Raw genomic sequence first — 20,417 nt, forward strand, 5'->3', positions numbered from 1 at the left:
TTCAGAGTCCTTGACGAGATTTTCATTGTTTGGCCCCTCAGAATTTTGGCTGGAGTTACACTCATGCTTCATGTAACAATACTTACATGAGACAGCGGCCTTTGGACAGATCTTTGGTAGATCCTTTGGTAGAAGGCGACTCAAATAGGGCTTCAAGCGATACCCGTTTACCTTTCTGGAGTGCTCTTTACCATTCAAGTCCATAAGCTGATAGTAACTAGAATTGAAAGCCTTCTTGACTATGTATGGCCCTTGCCATCTAGTTTCAAACTTGGCATCAAAACGATTGTCAAGTCGATTGTCATACCTTAGCACAAGCTCTCCTTCCTTGATGCCTTTGTCCTTCAGTTTCTTGTCGTGCGTTTCTTTCGCTTGTATGGCTTTCCTCTTGTAGCACTCATATGCTGCTTCTCTTTTTCACTCAAGCTCCACTAACGTAAGAAGTCGATCCATCCATACCTCTTGATCATCTTGTGCTCATTTGCCATGAAGTCGCATTGTTGGAATGTTTAGCTCAATTGGCTGTAAAGCCTCTTGACCATAGACCAAGTGAAATGGTGTGAACTCCGTGGCTTCCCTATATGTGGTTCGATACGCCCACAAGGCACCATCCAAGAAGTCATCCCACAACTTTGTCTTGTTTTTCACCATCTTTCTAATGATGCCTGCAATGACACCATTAGCTTTTTCTACCAAACCATTTGATTGGGGATAGTAGGGTGTACTGTGACGATGTAGAATGTGAAGTTCTTCACAGACTTCTGTGAGCAATCCCTTTCTAAACCCTGGACCATTATCAGAAACAATCTCCAAAGGTGTGCCAAATCTTCAACAAATGTGAGTGTAGACGAATTTTCTCACTGTCCTCTCATTTACCTTTGCCACACTTTGTGCTTCCACCCACCTAGTCATATAGTCTACAGCCACTAGAATGTAGAGTTTACCATTTTTTTTCCTAGGCAGAGGACCCATAGCATCAATGCCCCACTTTTCAAAGGGTCCATTTGCAAGCACTATTTGCCTCGATCCATGCACCAACCTTCTATTTCCATTTATCTGACAATTGTGACAACTTTTACACCAATGTTGAACATCCACATGCAAGCTTGGCCAAACATACCCCGCAAGCAAAATCTTCTTCACAGTTGATTCTTGGGCAAAATGACCACCACATGCCTCTTCATGCAAACCTTTTAGAATGGCTGGAATTTCCTCGATAGTTGGTACTCTTCTGCACACTTGATCCTTCCCTCTTTGATAGAGGGAGCCTTCTAGGAAGAGATAGAAACTTGCCTTCTTCATGAGTCTCCTCTTCTGAGCCTTCGTGAAGTCTTGTGGAAACTCACCCTCCAAAATGTAGCCGATAATGGGAGCCAATGACTCCAATCCCTGGTATCTCGGTTGCTTGACAGCTGCTGCCACCATGATGACGTGCACTTCTCTCTCAACACATGTAACTGCTTGTTGTGCAAGTAAATCGGCATCCTCATTTTGTTTCCTCGGAATATGATATAGTTGCACTTCTTCAAACTGATTAAACATCTTACGAATGGCATGAACTTTTGTCCTTAAGCTTTCATTCTTGCATGCCCAAATGCCTAAAATCTGTTTAACAATGAGAAGTGCATCTCCCGTTACCATGAGACATTTTATCCCTTGGCCAATGCACATCTTCAAACCATGAAGTAGTGTGTCGTATTCTGCTTCATTGTTGCTAGTTGAACCTGGTAGATTGACCTTCTCTTTCATGACCACCTCTCCACTTGGGTTGAGCAACACTAGCCCTCCCCCTGCTTTTCCTGTGGCTCGACGAAAAGCTCCATCAAAGAACAAGGTAAAAGCATTAGGAATACTTTTTGGTGGTGGCAATGGTAGGGTCTTTACTTGAGGCACCTTAATTTCCTTCTCATGTACCCTATAAGTGAGAATCCCTGCCAATTGTGCACGCACACTATCTTCTACCTTGAAAGAGTATTGGAACTCTTGCAACTCCATAATCCACTTTGAGATCCTAGTACTAAGATTCATTTGAGATGACACCCAAGGGAACAAATTCTCTGCGGTGAGGATTACAAAAGGTTTTGGGAGCAAGTAGGATCTAAACTTCCTTATCGTAAACATGAGAGAAAGCATCATAAGTTCTGCTTCTGTGTAGTCTCTCTCCAAAGCATTCATGACCCTACTAGCAAAGTAGATGGGTCGCATCCTTGTACTGTGGGGATCTTGCTGTAGCAACACAGCACCAATTGTTTCCCTTCCAACACTAGAGCTAACAAAGAATGTGTACTCCCAACAAGGAGGCATGAGTGTTGGTAGCTCTGACAAAATGACTTTAATGTTACAAAAATACTCTTCAAGCTCATCAGACCATGCAAATTCTACTTGTTGTGTCAACTGTTGCAAAGGATGAAGCAACTCCGAAGCTAAGTGAATAAAGCGTGACATATACTTCACTTTTTGAATGAATGATATGACCTCTTTGAGATTCTTAGGTGAGGGGAGCTCAATAAGAGCCTTTGACTTTGAAGGATCCACCTCAATGCCTTTATAGGAAACCTTGTGACCGAGCAAGATCACTTCATCCTCACCTATGTGGCACTTGTCGGGGTTGAGTTGACCTCCCATGTCGTAGAGCTTCTTTAAACCAGAGGCATGTATGGCCAAAGGATGGATTGTTCAAGAGGCATTTGTTTACGTATCAGAGTATTTGGCACAAGTTGATCCTTCAATGCCTCGCATGTGGTCCGACGAGGAAGATTCAAGGATGACTTCATACTTGACAAGTGGAAAGGGGAAACTACTTAACATGGATATGAATCTATGTCACGGGAACCGAATAATAGAGATAGAAAGCAAAACAGAGGAAGAAATCTTTGTATTGATAGTTTTTGATACAACAGAGGAGCAAAATATATGGGCGCACTCCGTTGTATGGAGCTCGAACCTCCCGACCACCCCCGAGCTTCAATTCGCTTGCATGCAGCGTCTCACTCGCACTCGCACTCGCACTCGCAGAAGAGAGATCGGTGAATCCCCCCAAAATGCACCGCGCGTCCTTCTATTCTCCTTTCTCCTCCAAAAGCCTACGACCTCTTAAAATAGCCGCTTTTCTATTTTTGGCGTTCGGTCGACTCGACTTGCGCGCCAATATACCTGCGAGAACAAGGTAAAAATGTTGTCAGGAGTTTTTTGGAGCAAGGGATTGCGCATATGTACATATACATGCATGGTGCATCAAATAAAGGATTGCCCATTTTCCTTAGCCAGGTGGTTATGTGGGGCCCACATGTGTACAGGTAGGACAGTATGTACATAGTGCATCGATTTTCACTATCACCAGTACCAGTATGTTTTTTCTACAATAATGAGGAGTTTATAGCGCATAAAAATTCTCGAGGAAGCTATCCGTGGGCCGACGACATGAGGTAAGCAGGTACGTCAGATGGCATCTAGTGGCGTCAGGAGGGCAAACGAGGTCAATATTTGCACGCAGATGAGGACGGACACAACGTGGGTGTTTTTTTGTGAGAGTTATGCAGAAAGGTCATCATTAGGACCAATTTTTGGGGCCACTTCACATGGTGGCAAGATGCATTATTGGAAAAAGCTGAGTGCCAGGTGTGCAAATGATGCAAAAAGGTGACAACTATGCACTGCGAGGTCAATTTTTGGCCTGTTCGGGGTCCGTTTGAGGTCATCTAAAAGGCCAAGGGTGCCCAACTAAAAAAGCTAAGTGTGGGAACTGAAAAAACAGAGAGAAGACCAGAAAAAACGTGGAGAAGAGAGGAGGAACAGCCGAAGCTCTGTTTTTGCTCATTTTGGAGCCTGTTTTAGCCCTAAACTGTTCATCCGAGGTCGGATTTGAGCACTTTGACATTGTAGACTGGGGTTTTGGGCCGTTTCGGACGCAATGGCGCTGTCCATTTTGCCAAATTCCTCACTCTTTTTGTGCTTTTTTTCTGTGTAAGTTTCTCCTATGATCGAAGTTTCTGCTCTAGTTTGTGATTGTATCTGGCTTATTTTACCCATATTGTGTGAGCTATTTTCCCCATTGGTGTTGGCCCAAGCTCATTTATATCAAAAAATCAAAAATTCTCCTCTTTTGAGCTGAGTTTTTTGGGTGTGTGTGTGTGTGTGTCTGTGTGGAGTGGGCAAGTGGATAGTCTCTCTCCTCTCACTCCATAGGTGTGTTCCCTGTCTCGGCCAGGTGTGTTGTGTAAGCCGAGTGGTGCCCCATAGTGTGTGTGTGTGTGTATCATCCCAAGAGTGTGTGTCGGGTCGATATAGAGGCGCTGTGTGTATTTTCATCCCGCTCACATTCTTTTGGCGCCCCCACTGAGGATCTTCTTCGAGTACCTTCTGCTTCGAGCTTCGAGCTTCGAGATTCGGGATTACAGGGTGCAGATTACAGGTTACAGATTACAGGTTACAGGTTACAGGTACAGGTATAGGTGATTCACATAGGTACAGATAGCTAAAGTACAGTGATATACTAGCAGTGATGTCACTTGCAGTTGTTGTGGGAATGCATCACTTGGCGCCTATTTGAGCGCATTGTCTGCTGGATTGTACGTTACTTGTGGAAACTGCCATTGTACGCATTTGTGGAGGAAGCATGGAAACAAGAACATGGAGGAAGGAGGGCACCCCCAGTGCCTAGACAGCTTGCATGTTTCCCAGATCTCATTTGTGCAGAGTGGATTCATGAGAGAATGACCGAGGCAAAAGCGCACGGAGAAGACATCACCAACAAAGAATGGGAGTATGCACGAGGCTGCATATCACTCATATACCTAAACCATATTGTCTCGCTATTTGTTGAAATTATCTTTAATATGTATTTGATAAATTAATATATTTTTCTATTTTGTAGTGCCTTTCCTTTAACTCTATGTGGTCAACGGGTCGTCACTTTCGTACGCGCCACATTGACGAGCATAGAACCACCATGGATTGTGCCATCATGGGAAACGTTGACACAAACAATGATGAAGCCAGGTACTGCGGAACTATGGAAAGGATACTAAAGGTTAATTTTAGAACCTTTCATAGTTTCATCTTCGAGTGCAAGTGGTTTGCAAATGTGTCTAGACGACATGAGAATGGCCTCTACATGGTGGACTCTAGTGTGCATCCCACAGGGAGGTATGACAATTTAGTTTTACCGCGCAATTGTGAGCAAGTGAGTGACATGTACCTTTTTTATTCTTATTTACTTGTTGCATCGTTAGTTATTCTAGTGTTACTCACTTTGAGCTTCTATTTTAAAGGTCATCTATATCCCAGCAATACACCAACCAAAACTTTGGATGATTGTCATGATGATGAAGATGATGAGATGGAAGATGACGAACTCAAAGATGATGAAGCTGGCAATGAATCCACAAACAACAATTCCGTTTCTCTCTTTATTGATTTAGGAGCCATGGGCTTAGAATTAGATGATGCTTCATGTAGAGATCTTTTGGAAGATGATTCATAAACATTTTGTAGTTATGAAGTTTTTTGATCGTGTAATCCATTCACCTCTCTCGCCCTCTTCTTTCTCTCTTTAGATTTGAGAATATGCTCAAATATGTTAATCAATTGACAATGATTATTTTAGTTGTAAACAAGGGTAATATTAAGCTGGGTTCAGACGAGGCTGGAGGAAGAAAGACTTTCTACAGGTTTACCGCCACCTCGTCTAAACGGTGTTGGAGGAAGAAGAGTGAAAAACAGAGAGAGGTGGAGAGAGGCTAGTAGCTCTTCCGAGGGGGGGGGGGAAGAAAAATGGCGAGCCCTGAGGAAGGTGATATCTACTACAGCAAATAGGCTTTTTCCACGCAACTTAAATGCCCTTGTGGAAAGCATTTCCGCCGTAGCGTCTAGACCGGGCCTTATATGCCCCACCTCCTTCTCCCCCCTCTTTCTCTTTCTCTCTCTCTCTTTCTTTCTCTTTATTTTTATAATTGACAATTATATACAATACTCTTTAATTTTTATTGAGAGGAGGAAAACACCAAAATTTGAAAGGGGGGGGGGGGGGGGAGTTAATCTAGAATTTTAAAGTTTAGGCGCTAAATTTGGGCAGCGGATATAACATCGGTAATGGACGCGGTAATAACAACGATAATAATACCGGTAAAAACAACGGATACAATTGCGATGAGAGCGGATTTTTTGAGATGGGGCTCAACTCGAGACTCCCACCAGACAACCACTCCGTGAGACCCTACACACACATATTTCTTAGGGGCACCACCCTCTTTTATGGAGAAAGAAGGAAACCAAAACAAACCATATACAACACACACACACACTCACACCTTCCTTATGTGCTTCAACACAAAATGCCCTTCAACCATTCAACACACACTCCTTAAGCAATCCCTTTGAACACTGCACAAACTCACATGCAAAGATTGACCTTCACCATATTTGTGCTCATATACTTCTAAGAAAAGCAAGCACAAAACCTCAAAACTCAAAACACCATAATGCACAAATACTTGACAACTCCTTTCCTTTCCCAAAAGAAGAGACTACTTACACACATAAGGCGGCATGCATAGAGAGCTCTTCTCCATCTATGCAGCCCCAAGACTTACTTACACACAACATAAGGAGAGAAACCAAGCAAATAGACACCATGGTGCACAAAAAACTTTCTCAACAAACAAGCAACCCAATGAGCACAAAATATGAGAAGCTGCCAAGATAGGCTTACCAATTTTACATGCGTTTAGAGCAAAAGTGTGACGACGACACTCCAATTGCAACAATTTGTTGATCAAACCATGAGATAGATCATTTAACTTGATATCCTTTCTCTCATATAGAATCTACAATCCTTATTTAGGGATGAGTATGCTAAGAGAAATGTTTGCAAGAGAATGGTAGCAATAGGATATTGATGCTCTCTCTATGGTGCCGCTTATGATAGCGAGCTTAGGAAATGGATAGGGAGACGAGAGGAGAGAGAGATTAGGGCTTCCCTAACCTTAGAGGAGCTTATTTGCAGCAATGGAGTAGGTGTGTGTGTTTTTGTGCTTGCCAAAGGGCCTTTTTATAGCTGTACAAGACCTTGGGTTAGGTTAAACTTGACTAGGGTAGGTAATTAACCATAGTTAGGTTCCCTTTTGACCATTCCTTCAATTATGCAAATAAGGGACTTCTTTTTTCATTAAAAATAGCCTTTTAAGTCGTGGAGGCTCCATAAGGGTTGATAATGTATGTGGGCCCCACCATGATGTCCCTCCAGTGGCTCCTGCAGAGTGTCCCCATCCTGTTTGTTGTGTCTCTAGAAGCATCTTGAGCCGACCCCTCCACATGCAAGTGGTTTTTAACTCCCCATTGGTATTTTAGAATGTTGGAGAAGTTAAGAAAACTTTTCACCTTTGTGGTTTACCTGATTGTAACTTTGACCTGCAGTAACAGTGTCCATAGCACCTTGTTTTCACCATAACTTTCAGCCTATAACTCAGAATTGGGTGCTGTAAAAGGAAAAGTTGACCTTCTCAAAGTGTTTAAGCTGATTTTGGAGTGTTCCTCAAGTATACCCACGAGCTAAGGAGTTCAATATGCATCCAAAACACCTTTTGAACCAAGTCTCCTTGTAGGGGGCCCTTTAGCATGCATCCAAGGTGTAGCATGCTTTTTCAAAAGAGAATCCACCTTTAAAAAATGAGGTAGGCTCCAATAAAGTTTGATTTATTGGGGATATACATTATATTTAAGATTTTTTGACCAACACAAGTAAATGATCCAAGAGTTGGGTCACATAGTGGTGGGGAAGGGAAGGCCTACAAGGTTAACCCTACCCTTGAGAGAAGATGGGTAAGATAAGTGCCCATAAATTATTTATTTACAAATGATGGGATGTAGATAGTTATTTAAATTAGTAAAGGTAATTAGTTAAAATAATATGCAGTAAAAAAACTAGGAGACTAGAATTAAGTTTTACTATTTACATTTAGCATGAAGAGAGAAATATGATGTAAATGCATAAAGATCTAAGAAGGGTAAGGTGTTTGTATGGAAAAAGGCTATTACGGAAAGAGAGAATGAACACTAGGTTAAAACTTTGATAAATAATATGTACATTTGAGTAGACATGTAGTTCAAATGCAAGGTTACCATTTAACGCTACTCAGCGGTAATACTTTAAACACAACAAAAACCTCCCGCCCTCCTCTCTCTTGTTTCTCTCATTGAATTTACACCTTCTCTCTACAAAACATGGTAAAACTGCGCGGGAAACACTTGGAGATTTTCATAGTGCAAGGAACCTGATAGATTATTCAAACATCCATGTGGAGGCATTCAAGATGATGAATATCCAAACTATGATCAATCTTGTGGAGACACGTCCTCTAGGAGCCGCCGATGCATTTGTCATGCCACCACCACAACCACAACCTCGGCCTCCACCTCGGAGGTACGAAGCAGCGCCTCAACCAATGAGAGACCAAGTGCCTAGACTTGCCTCCCCTTGTGTTTCTGGCCACTCAACCTCGTCTTTTTGTGATACCTGATATTACTAAGGAGGATGAGGCCACTGCACAATATTTTTCTAAACCCTATACCCCTCACCCAACCGCCAAACTGTCTCCTGAGCCTTTATATTCTAGTCATGGTAATCAAGCCCGAGAGAGCTCCCCTCAATTGTAAATGAGAGCTATTATCATCAATGGATTTAATTGGAGAAGACAATGTATATTATTAAACCCAATGTAAAGACAACTTCAGTCAATTTTAAAAAGATAATTATTCTCAGACTTTATTTGTGAGAAATTACTTAACAATTCATTTTTGCATGAATATAGATTGCAAGCTTGTTGTCAATGGCTTTCTTTGATATTCCCAATTCAAAGAAATGTGATATACTGTGTGAGCTGCGTTCTTCAATCAAGAGTTGCATTGCACTAGAAATAGTCGGTCATCCTTTATCTCTGCGGACAATGTCTTCTTCTCCTTTCTCTGAGGCACCTGTACGACAAACAATCGAACAGTCAGATTAGACAAATATTTTGTGATGATAACCAACAGGGAAATAACTAACACAACATTAATGTCTACATACAAAACATGCTACCTTTCGCATGTTGCACAGGAAAAGAAGTTTTGGAGGTAGACTGAGGCCAACCTTGTTCTCCAAATCCTCGCACACTTGTCATAGTGTCACATTGCCTTGAATGCTAACAACAGTTAGCAGATCAGATCCACACCATACCTCAAGCATTCTCAAAGGGTTGTTGAGGTCATCAGTTAAATCTTGGTCCAAAGCTACCAAATGACCATTCACTTGATGCAAGCTTATGTAGTGGAAGAAAGTTATGAAATTTTGAGAAGCTATCATACACTTACACACAATAGACTTCTTATTTACCTTGCATAAGATGCCATCAGAATCATGGACATCCCAAGATTTTTATCTAAAAAATTAAGGCATTTCTCTGTCTTGCAGAGTAGCATAGTTCCGATCTTCCTAATCTCTTTATCATGGAAAAAGTCGATGAACACATGCCATGAAGATTGAAACACATACTAGTCGACTAGCAATATTTTGTCTTAAGCACTTTTTTATTTCTTGATAGATCTTTAGTCTGAAACACTCAAAGGTTTCAGATGAAGGGAATGGTCACTCTGGACTGTCCTTCGAAGGAACCAAATGATATTCTAGAGTGTCAAATCCAAGCTTGGAACGTGGAGCATTATAAAAGCGATCAAAGAAGAAAATCCCCTTTTCAGCCAATGCTCTTTTGGTGCTAGTGTTATAGAGTAGCTCTTCCACAATTGCATGGAATGCATCAAAAATTCCAATAATGCAATCCACCAGGTTAAACACAAAATACACGAGTGAAGAGTAAAATCTATTGTGGTTGTAAGAAAACTTACAATTTGGTCAGTTTGTTGGAAATCCTGTCAGTGTTGTTTGTAGACACGACTCTGAGTGCATATATGTGTGTTCAATGAGAACCTCTTGGATTGTTTTTCCCGTTTGTGGCAAGAGAAAGTTTTTCACCCTACCTTTATAATTGTTCACAAACTCGTTGCCCGTGCGCTTTCTCTTCTTGGTCTGTAGGAGAACCCAACTTCCAATTGTAATGGGGGTGAAAGCCATCGATCGTTGTCCAAATCGAAGCTGCTGAAAATTTTGACAGACTTAATACTTGCGGATAGTCGTCGAGGTATTTTGTTCTCCATTAGTGATTCTTATGTGGCAAGATGCACATCACAGAAGTGAGAGGGGGAGTGTTTTTTAGTGCAAACACAATACAGTCAAATGTGAGCATAATAGTTGGTTGAGCGCAAATGAATGAGAATGAGTGGGAATACTATGAAGTCTCTCCTATCGAAAAAGTGCGCACAACTGCATTGAGTGTGAGTTATGGTACATTTGTCCTATATTCGGTACTGACAAGAAATATTTGAGCAAATCACAACGTATATTAGTGTTAAGGTTTTTTATGAAACTAGATTGTTTTTTTGAAAATGCTAAAATTTGAGAGAAAAACAAGGAAAATTTGAGCTACCGTTACGGTAGCCCGCCATCCATTGGTCCCATTGCATTCTCTCTCTAGCGCTAAAAGGACCATATTTGGAGTCCAAATTTTTCCTAATGATTTCCTTGCATGGTATGAATGTTTCTGCTGCATTCAAAAATATACAAAAAAGGCGTATCACCAAGGCCAAAAAGCTGAGAAAACAAAAAGATGAGATTGAGAAGCGTCAAAACTGCTACCTTAAACACCATAAGAAATTTGATGAGTATTTGAATTTTGTTCATCTCTCGGGGGAGGTTATTTTTGCTAAGTTGTAACCACCGTTCGGCCCAATATGGGTACCCAAACTGTTGGCTGATGAGAAGCGCGCTCTAATTCTGGATTTGAATGGCTAGCTAGTTAAAGTTGTAGAGTCAAAGCATGGTGAAGTTCCCTCTGAATATACAGGGGAAATGATAAAGTATTGTATGCAAGATAGGAGGTATGTATTTTGTCACAGACAACCACCAATTTTTGGATTTGTGCCTCCAGTTTTTCCATGTGTACATATAGAGCACCAGCATGCAGTGTAAAGTAAATACAATATTAGATACAATATTCAAACCGTAGCGCGAAAGGATGGTAGGTGTTTTTGCACAGAAGCATTGTGGTAAGGTGTCTTCGCTGATATGTAATAAGCATGTTTGCTTCAAGAACTTGAGCATGTTTTGGAGGGGCTTAACACTGTTTGGGCCTAAAAATAAGCTAATCATTGATGACAGTAAGTACAAAGTGTGCCAAAACCTTGAAGGAAGTTGGCTTATTACTCCCAAGTTGGAGGACCAGACTGTTGAACAACGTCAATAGTTTTGGTGTACACTTTGTCTCCCTGGCTATTTTTGTGGTTACAATTGGAAGACCGTGCAACATAAATAGTCAAGAATGGATTGGATGTTGGCCTAGATGTGTTTTTGGATACAGTTCTTAGCAAGATACAAGCAGATATGTGAGAAAGCGATGAGGGCAAGCGGAGGGTAGAGATCTGTTGGAGACAAAGGGAGGCTGCTGCCTTTCAGGGACGGCTTAAGAGGGAAATATTAGAGAAACAACAACAATTTGAAGTAGAAAGGCCAATGATGGAACCAAAGGCTCAGCAAATCCAAGAGCACAAGCACATTGGGTACTACAAGTACAAGTGTGCTAGGAAGCACAAATGTTTTGAAGAGTAGGAGACCCTTCAGATACTTGTAAGATTATGTACTATGATGGAAAGTTGTAATATCTTGATGTAATTTCCTTTTCAATGTTCATACATATTTTGAATTTTCATTCCAGATAGTAATGTTTACAAATTTTGTATTATTATATTTTTTGGGGCCATACATTGTGCTATGTTGGCATACTTGACTTTATGCAATAACAAGGCATTGAAGAGGTCACTATTTGCAATGCGGTAATCATGCACTGCAATAATCATGGAGAGAGTTTGATAATGTCCAAAAGCGTTTTCTTACAAAATTTCTTACAAACACCATATATGCTGCTACTTCATGAGTTGGGATCTCTTCCAATTGAGGTTATGGGCATGGAAAGGGTTTTGGAATACATGATAAAGATGTGTCAAAACCCCTCACATTGACTTCCTACAATTGCGTGGGAAGCAATCAAAAAAGTTCAAAAGACTCATAAAAACAAGATCTTGAGCATGAGATGGATGCAAGGCATAAAGAAGTGGTTTGGGAGATGGGATGCATTACACTTGCTGCATGATACCTCAACTCACTACCAAGTGAATGAAGCTTTTCTACAATGCCAATGTGTTACGACTTGCGAGGAATCGGGTGGGCCACACTTCATATGCAAGTTCATAAAATACACCACCCATATTTCCCCCTACTACAAAACCATGTTAAAGAGAAAATTGTACTCACCCGTACATGATTGAGCCTATCCCCTTGTTAGTGATACGCACTATCGCAGCCATTCGGTTTGGCTCCCACAACCTTTGATGAGAGACAGAGCGTTGGGGCAATGGAGAAGAGTCAAATCAATTGTGTACATTGTGCTCACCTCTAGTTCAAGAGTTTAAGTACCACACACTACTAGAGTTCTCAGCTTTTGGTCACATCCAATGTAATGGAAATGTCCTATGAACTTTGAAAAAGATTTAAGAGAATTAGAGTGAGATTTTTTGTGAGATTACTTTGAGAACATAGAGGGTGAACTTAATTGATGGTAGCAACATAAACATAGTACTTAATTAACTTGGCATGAACAAAATCTATAGATTCTCCCATCAAGAGAGACTTAGTACAATACAATCTGTGTTCCTTGTGACCTAGGTGATGCAATGAAGATGGAAAGCTTCATGCATCACAAGCATAACGCAAACTTTTCAAAAAGAATTAACTATCCCAAGCCTCAGTCCCAAGGCCTCAAACACCTTTGAAGGTGGAGAGAGCTAGCAGGGAATGAGGGTAGGGAAGAGGAAGAAAAATCATTCATAGGAGAAATAAATAACTTTTCACTTGTCATCACTCTTCTTGCTTAGCATAGCATAATAGCGTAGTAATGAAGATGAAGAAGATGGCAAGCTTAAGAATTGAAGCACGGATCTTGATTGGATTTTCATTCCATAGCCAAGAGTGTTGGTGTAGGCTCTCAACTTTTCAACAAGCTTGAAGAAGGAAATGGAGCTCTTGCACTTTTCACTTCGCACAATGAGAGTGTGTGTGTGTGTGGGAGAGTATACCCCCTCTCATGCTTAGTCCACCTCTCTCTCTCTCTCTCTCTCTCTCTCTCTCTTATTATTTAATAATATCATTTGTACATGTGTCCTCTTTTTCCTCTTTGAGAGAAAGAACTTTATTATTTATTTTTATGCGTCTAAATTCTCATTGGACCCCTTTAACACTAGGTTGGTAATGGGACACTTTTATGTCCTAGGACACTTTTATGTCCTGTGAAGTGACCATTTTCCTTGAATTATGTCAAGAGTTTCAAAATGGATTTTGAGGTGCTATCTATCTAGAAATTTGTCTCATGAGCTGAAAAAAACTCGACTTTTTTTTGGAATATCAATTCCATCTTTAACATTGTCCTTGCACAACATTTCACAACCTAAACTATGTGAAAAAACGCGTCCTGTTTTTGGCTTTTTTCAACTTTTTGCAACTGTACCACTCTAGAATTCATGTTTGTGAGGTCTATAATGCTAGAGAACTATCTTTAGTAGTCATCAACATGTCTTGATGCTTCTAGGGAGAAATAAATATTAAAGTTGTAAGTTATGACCAAATTACAAAAATTGTCAAATCCTGTTTTTTAGCCAATTTTAGCTCTTCTATGATTTTTTTGGTGGATTTCATGATATCCAAATTCATTTTTGATTTTCTATGTCGCATATTGTAACATAAAGGTAACATTGCTTGAGTTTTGGGGCACCTAATACCCTATTTTGCATAGTACACAACGATGGTTGATTTTTTCATTATGGAAGAAAACAAAACATTCTAGTATATCAAGTATAGCTTTTTCAATATTGTTAGTTTCTTGTGACAACTACATGCATTTTGTATGTAGTAACCAAATCTAGTCATAAGGATCAAATTTGGCTAGATATTGAATAGTTTCTATGGGATTCTACAACTCATAATGTTCAACCCAGTTTTTTCATGTTTGCTGTATTTAACACTTCATCTTTGTCCCCAAGATTCCCCTTGGTAAGAGATGTATTATTCTTTTGACATGCTCCATGGCTCCTTATGAACATAAAGGACAATAGGGAACTAAGAAAACATGCATATATTATTTGTATTGAGCGTGGCTATAGAAACTTTGATGATAGGTTTGCAGAATGGTAAAAATTCAACTTTTTTGTACCTATTTATTTTGGCAAAACAAAAAATAACGAGTGAGAAGCAATCATATGTTCTGATCACCAACCCATTGAAGTTAACTAGGGAATTTATCTCAAGTCCTACAAAAATCCGTAATCTTATTTTTATGCAACAAAACGTAAGAAATGACTGTTTTGATGAAAATTCGCTGGTCCATCAACTTTGGAGGCTTGGTGTGACCAAAAGATGAGAAATTTTACAAGTTTCTTATTTTTTCCATGCTTATAGGCCTTGAACTATAAACTCATGAAATGATTTTACAAAATGAGTGGATCTACTATGGTTTTGGAGGTTTTTTTCAAAACCCTGAAAGGACACTTTTATGTCCTGTTAGGTTACCAACCTAGTGTTAAAGCCTATTCAATAGGATTCAAGCACATCATGAGAGCCAAACGGGGAGGATCTTGACATGTGTGTTTTATGCTTCTTAAGATATCATGTTTGAATTGAACACTTCAAGCACCTTAGTAGTTTAAGCATGAAAATTGTTTAGGCCTCTTGAGAGATCATGTTTGAATCACTATAAGAGGTTATGTGCACTTGTGATGCTTTTAGCAACGGAAATACATTGGGTTTTGGTACTCCTCGGCGTCGCTAAGACCGTAGCTAATAGCATCGCTACGAGAACGTCGCTATCTGTATTGCTATATTCACGCTACATAGCAACATAGATAGCTACGGTTGCAGGCTTCCTATAGTGACGCTCATAGCGACGTTGCAGAGCCTTATATAGAGACACTTATAGCGACGCCCGAGAGTAAACAATTTTGGGTGGCAGGGCATTCGCTCCCACCCATCAACCATATTGAATATTTCAATAATAGAGTAAACCTAAATGAATTCAAGATAAGCTCAGATTCACCTTTGAGAGAAAGTGCAAGGTATAGACCCAAAGTAGTCACCCACAAGACAATATAACCATTAACTCGATCATGCATAGTATTATTTGCAGAATAAAGATACGAAACTGACAAAAGTAATTGGATGAAAGTAAATTGACGAAAGTAAATCAATGATAGTAATACACATCATAAGAAAAATCATTTGATTGTTAAGCTTTGAAAATGTAATAGTTACAACAGAATTGTCACTATTGAGAAAATACATGGTTTTCCAATAGTTACAAAAAGACACGTCATTTCAATATACAATCTATGACAAAAGGAAACTAATGCTATCTGGCTATGGCTATGGCTATGACTAGACTGATGTCGTCTAATCATACATCTCATCGCGTCCAAGCGGAGTATTTGTCGGATTCTGCAATACAATAACACGTACTTTCTCTAAGTATAAACATATAATTACAAAACAGTTTATTTTCTTAGCTTACCATTAAAATACAGCAAATGTAAAAGAGTAAAGTGAAATACTAACCATGCCGCTGTGAGAACTCAGAATGTCCATCAGGGCATTTCAGCCCTTTCTGCATGTGTACTCAAGCTCGTACGGTGTGGGGTCATGTCCTATCATCGATCACTGTTCAAAACATACAAAGAACTCATTATGTTAGAATTTAAAAGTACAAATAGACATAACTATTAAACCTAAAGAGAAATGCAAAAACACTTACAAAATCGGCCTCAAATGATGCCCACCTGCCGCTCCCCAAGTGGTGCGAGCTCCTTGCCTCTACTCGTGCTTTGGCTGCCTCCTTTTGTTGCTTTCACTTTTCAAGATTCTCGCGCGCTTCTCATTTTGAATTCTTCCAATCTTCTTTGGCCAGCCAATATGGTATGTTACACCCATGCTTTATTGATTTTTCTACTTTAAAACGCTTGTGCTTGCAGTACTCGCGCATTTGAACCTTCATCAGGTCTTCATTGAAGCGCTCATCCCAACTTGACACGGGAAACTCGTCATGCAGCATGCTGATGAGTCTGTCTTTTAATTCACTTGGCACTTCACTCGAGGTGTTTAGTATGTAGTGTCTAAACATCTGAGAGTAAAGACCTCACATGCGCGATATCACCTTCTTTCCTTCGTCATCCAAAATGATGCCGCCGCTGATGTCGATCGAGTACGGCAAGCCCTCTCGCCCGTGATGCATGAAATTGGGTGTCTCGGTAGGGGTCTCTAGCGGTGTCTTGATGGGGATACAGATGTTAGGTGTCTCCGCTGGAGTCTGGGACCTGAAGCGAGGAGTGTCGACTGGGGTCACTCCCGGAGGAGTAGCTAGTGGTGTGTAGCTAGGAACGGCCGATAGCCGTGCAAAACATGGCGTAGATGGCAATGTCGTGGTTGTTGTAGGGGCGGGAAAAGAAGGGGAAGGTAAGCAACCTCGTCGAACACGAGGCGGTGTCGAGGCATCAGAGGCGGAATCCCCACAGCAACCATCATTGCCACCACTAGAGCTTCGATGCCTTGTGAAGATCGTCTCGTCGACACTGAAGCTTTGGAGCATGCTAAATGCTCCGAAATAGAGGGAGATGATGATTCTCCAGAGCAATGACAGTCCTCGTACCACCTCCTCTTTTGGGGTGACAAAGAAGAAAGAAACTCATCATCTTCCATACCTGCATTAAACACACGAACATTTAATCTTAATATTGAATGGAGAAGAAAACATGGACAAATTATAATCTATACTATAGATAATAGGGAGAGGGATTCCTGTGGAGAGAGAGAGAGAGAGAGAGAGAGAGAGAGAGAGAGAGAGAGAGAGAGAGAGAGAGAGAGAGGACTCATAAAGGGGGAGGGATTCCTATGTAGAGAGATTCTGTGAAGTTCTTGTGAATTTGTCTCCCGTGTGCATTCTACGTATCTTGTAAAAGGATGAAACTCGTACTGTGATGGAGACTCAGGCTGCAATCGTGAAAGAGGTGCTCCGTCCCTGCTCATAGATGATGCTCATCCCTCCACTGTGGATGAACGAGCAGCATCTATGAGCAGAGACAGATCACCTCCTTAGTGATTGCAGCCTTAGTCTCCATTGCACTCGGAGCACAGTGCTGCGTCGGTGTATCAAACTTTCACGACACACCGAGGAGTGTCCCTGCTTGTGAGAACATACATGGAGCATACCTGGAGTGGTAGCAATGACAATTAAACACGATTTAAATTTCTCAAGTATAGCATATACAGAGGAATGGAAAAAAACCCCGAGAGTGCTCCCACTCCTCCTTAGTCACTTCTTCTCAAACATGTACACAACCTCCACAACGTTTAGTTTGGTGAATGGTATGAAGTCTACATCGATCTCCTTTTGTGAGATCCATTGCACCAACTTCGCAAGTTTGTAGGTTGTGTTATGGACTTCAGGAGACAAACATCCCTCAATGGCCACCGGTGAAATAAACTACAAAACACGTCTAGCAATGGTATTAAAGTCCACATACAAATTTGTTACGCAATTCTTACTTTGATATATTCTACTTCAAACATACCTAACCCATTTTATGCCAGTCATGTGACTTCAAACCGGTAAGCTTCCCTTCTTTAGTGAAACACGTTCGGAGCGAGTGCATTACGCCAGTGGGGGTACGCACACATTGAATGGTCTCTTTTACTTTGTGTTCTTGGGCTCCTGTCAAAATCCATGGCACTTTAGGGAGTTTTATGGATGTTGTTTGCGGCCAATATTGCTCCAGACAATCCACATTTCTAAGGTCAAACGTGGCTCCCAAAGTATCTTTCTTGCCGGTCAGATGTTCCCACAGTAGATTACCCACATTCTTGAATATGTGCATTGGATCGAGCAAGTGATTGATTATGAGTCTAGAACAATATGGTAACTCGTACCATAGAGAGAGTCTCTTCATCTCTGGGGGCAAACCATCATCACACATCTCCTTCTGCTCTAAACATGCTTGTGCAGACATCCTCAGTGGCTCTCTTCCCAAAAAGCCGTCACATTTTAGACACTTCTCCATGTCTATATATTCCCCTCTGAAAAGAATGCAGTCAAGTGTGAATCAAATTGTAATACATCCCCAAGTTTTGCAAGATCTTTCTTGCTGCCTCTCTGGAATCTGGCATCACATTATCAGCTATGAGTATGTGCTCTTTGAGCAATCTACACAGCCAGAAAAATGCGGTACACTTGTGTAAGTAATCTATCGGATCATTATACATCTAGAGTTTTTTATTGAAGTAAACACATTGTAATAGATCACCTGAAAAGCACTGTGATGCTAGTGTCACTCCATCCAAACTTTGTTTGTATGTTGAGAAGAACCAGGAGCGCCTTCAATCTAGACACACGTTCTCCATCATACAATGGCGTATCGGCTTCACTTTTCATATCATCATAGATAAGCCTTTCTAAATCCATGATCGTCTCAATCATTTCATTGATCTCGGGTTCAAACATTGCCTTGTTGGGAATTTGGTCGGCATGATCATCCTCCAAGCTGTCAGAGGCTACATCTTGTGGCCTCACGTATGCTGCTTGACCAAAGCGCCTGCAAACATGTCTACTGGGTTGCAAGATTGCTGCATGTTGGCCAACGTCAGAGTATGACGAGTTATAATTGGCAACAACTCGATCTATAATAGATGGATCAAACTCGCCAAATTCGCAAAAGTGCTGCAAAGAAATACGTCTTGACCATTGCACAGCATGCTTGCATTGATTACAAGGACATAAGATCCTTGTTGAGAGATAGGTGTTTCGGTTGAACGGCCCCACATCCTCATCACTACTTATAATGAATGTAAAACCCTTATAACCTGGACATAAATTTAATCTTCTATTGTCATCCTCCGTCTTTTATCTCTCTCTCTCTCTCTCTCTCTCTCTCTCTCTCTCTCTCTCTCTCTCTTTGTTCACATTGTAAACTACCTCACATTCTCTAGTCATGTTTGATCCGCGCACACCTCGGTCTAGAGGTTCATGGAGATCAGAACCACCGGGTTATAATCTTGTCTTTATTGGTCAATGCCTATATTTGTGGGTACAAGAAATCTACACACCCACGTCTACACGATAGTGCATGTAGTGTACAAAACCCCTTTGCCTCTTCTCTAGTTGTAGCAATGCACAGCATCTTAACATCTCTTCACAACATATCCTTGTTCAAGGAATTACTTTGCACATTACATGTTGACCTCCAATCTGAGTATCATGCCATTGAAAGCTTTCCAACTTAAGGTCGCATCCGTAGAGATGAAGAGAGGGATGCCCGTTCGCCTAACTCTAACTTTTTTTCGTAATCCTGAAGGTAGACTTTAATCTAAAAATTAAATCCAAAATCTAATCTTGAATCTAACCTAATTGAACATATGGTGATTCTGAGCTAATTGAACATGGTTAGTGGGTGAGTTAATAGGTGTCAGATTTTGATGCGAATATACATACTGTTGTGTAACTAGTGTTTGCTTTTTGGGCAAAACCTTCATTGACATGCCCTAAAATCTAACCTAAATCTAATCTAATCTTAAATCTAACATAAATCTAGATCAACATAAATCCCCCTCTTCTCCCAACACTACAAGAGGTACTTCACATTAGCGACGCTCATAGTGCGACACTCAAAAGTGAAAATCCATGGCGTCGCTATTTTTTTTGTTACATAGCGATGCCCATAGCGACGCTGACAGGGGTAAAAAATAAATCAAGAGCGCCAGAAACTCAGATCTCATATTTTAGGGCATGTCTAACATAAATCTTAAATCAACACAAGCTCCCATGCATCACCATCAACCTGTCCACCTCTTCTTCCAATTTCCAAGCACGCACACTCACACCTAGACTATGACACACACACACACACACACACACACACACACACACACACAGTAAACATAGAATTGACATAGACATGCTTGTAAGAGATGTGTAACTACAGTGTCAGGGGTGGAGACTAGATTAGAGAGTACACAACAAAATAACAATAGCATGAGAGAGTAGAGAAGAGAATCTGCAAGAGAAAGGCCTAAATCTAGCCCCAAACTCCACCGCACCTCTGTTGTGGAGTTGGTATTTAATATATTATTTTTGAGTTAAAGGTGCCAAAAATTGCGGCCCCTCTTTTTACAACCACTTCACTTTTGTAAATAAGTGAAGCTCATTAGTTCTTGCATGACCCATAAGGGGAGTTCCCACTACAAT

The sequence above is a fragment of the Adiantum capillus-veneris genome, chromosome 11 (genome assembly GCF_014529385.1).
Source record: "Adiantum capillus-veneris isolate H3 chromosome 11, ASM1452938v2, whole genome shotgun sequence".
Lineage (NCBI taxonomy): Eukaryota > Viridiplantae > Streptophyta > Polypodiopsida > Polypodiales > Pteridaceae > Adiantum > Adiantum capillus-veneris.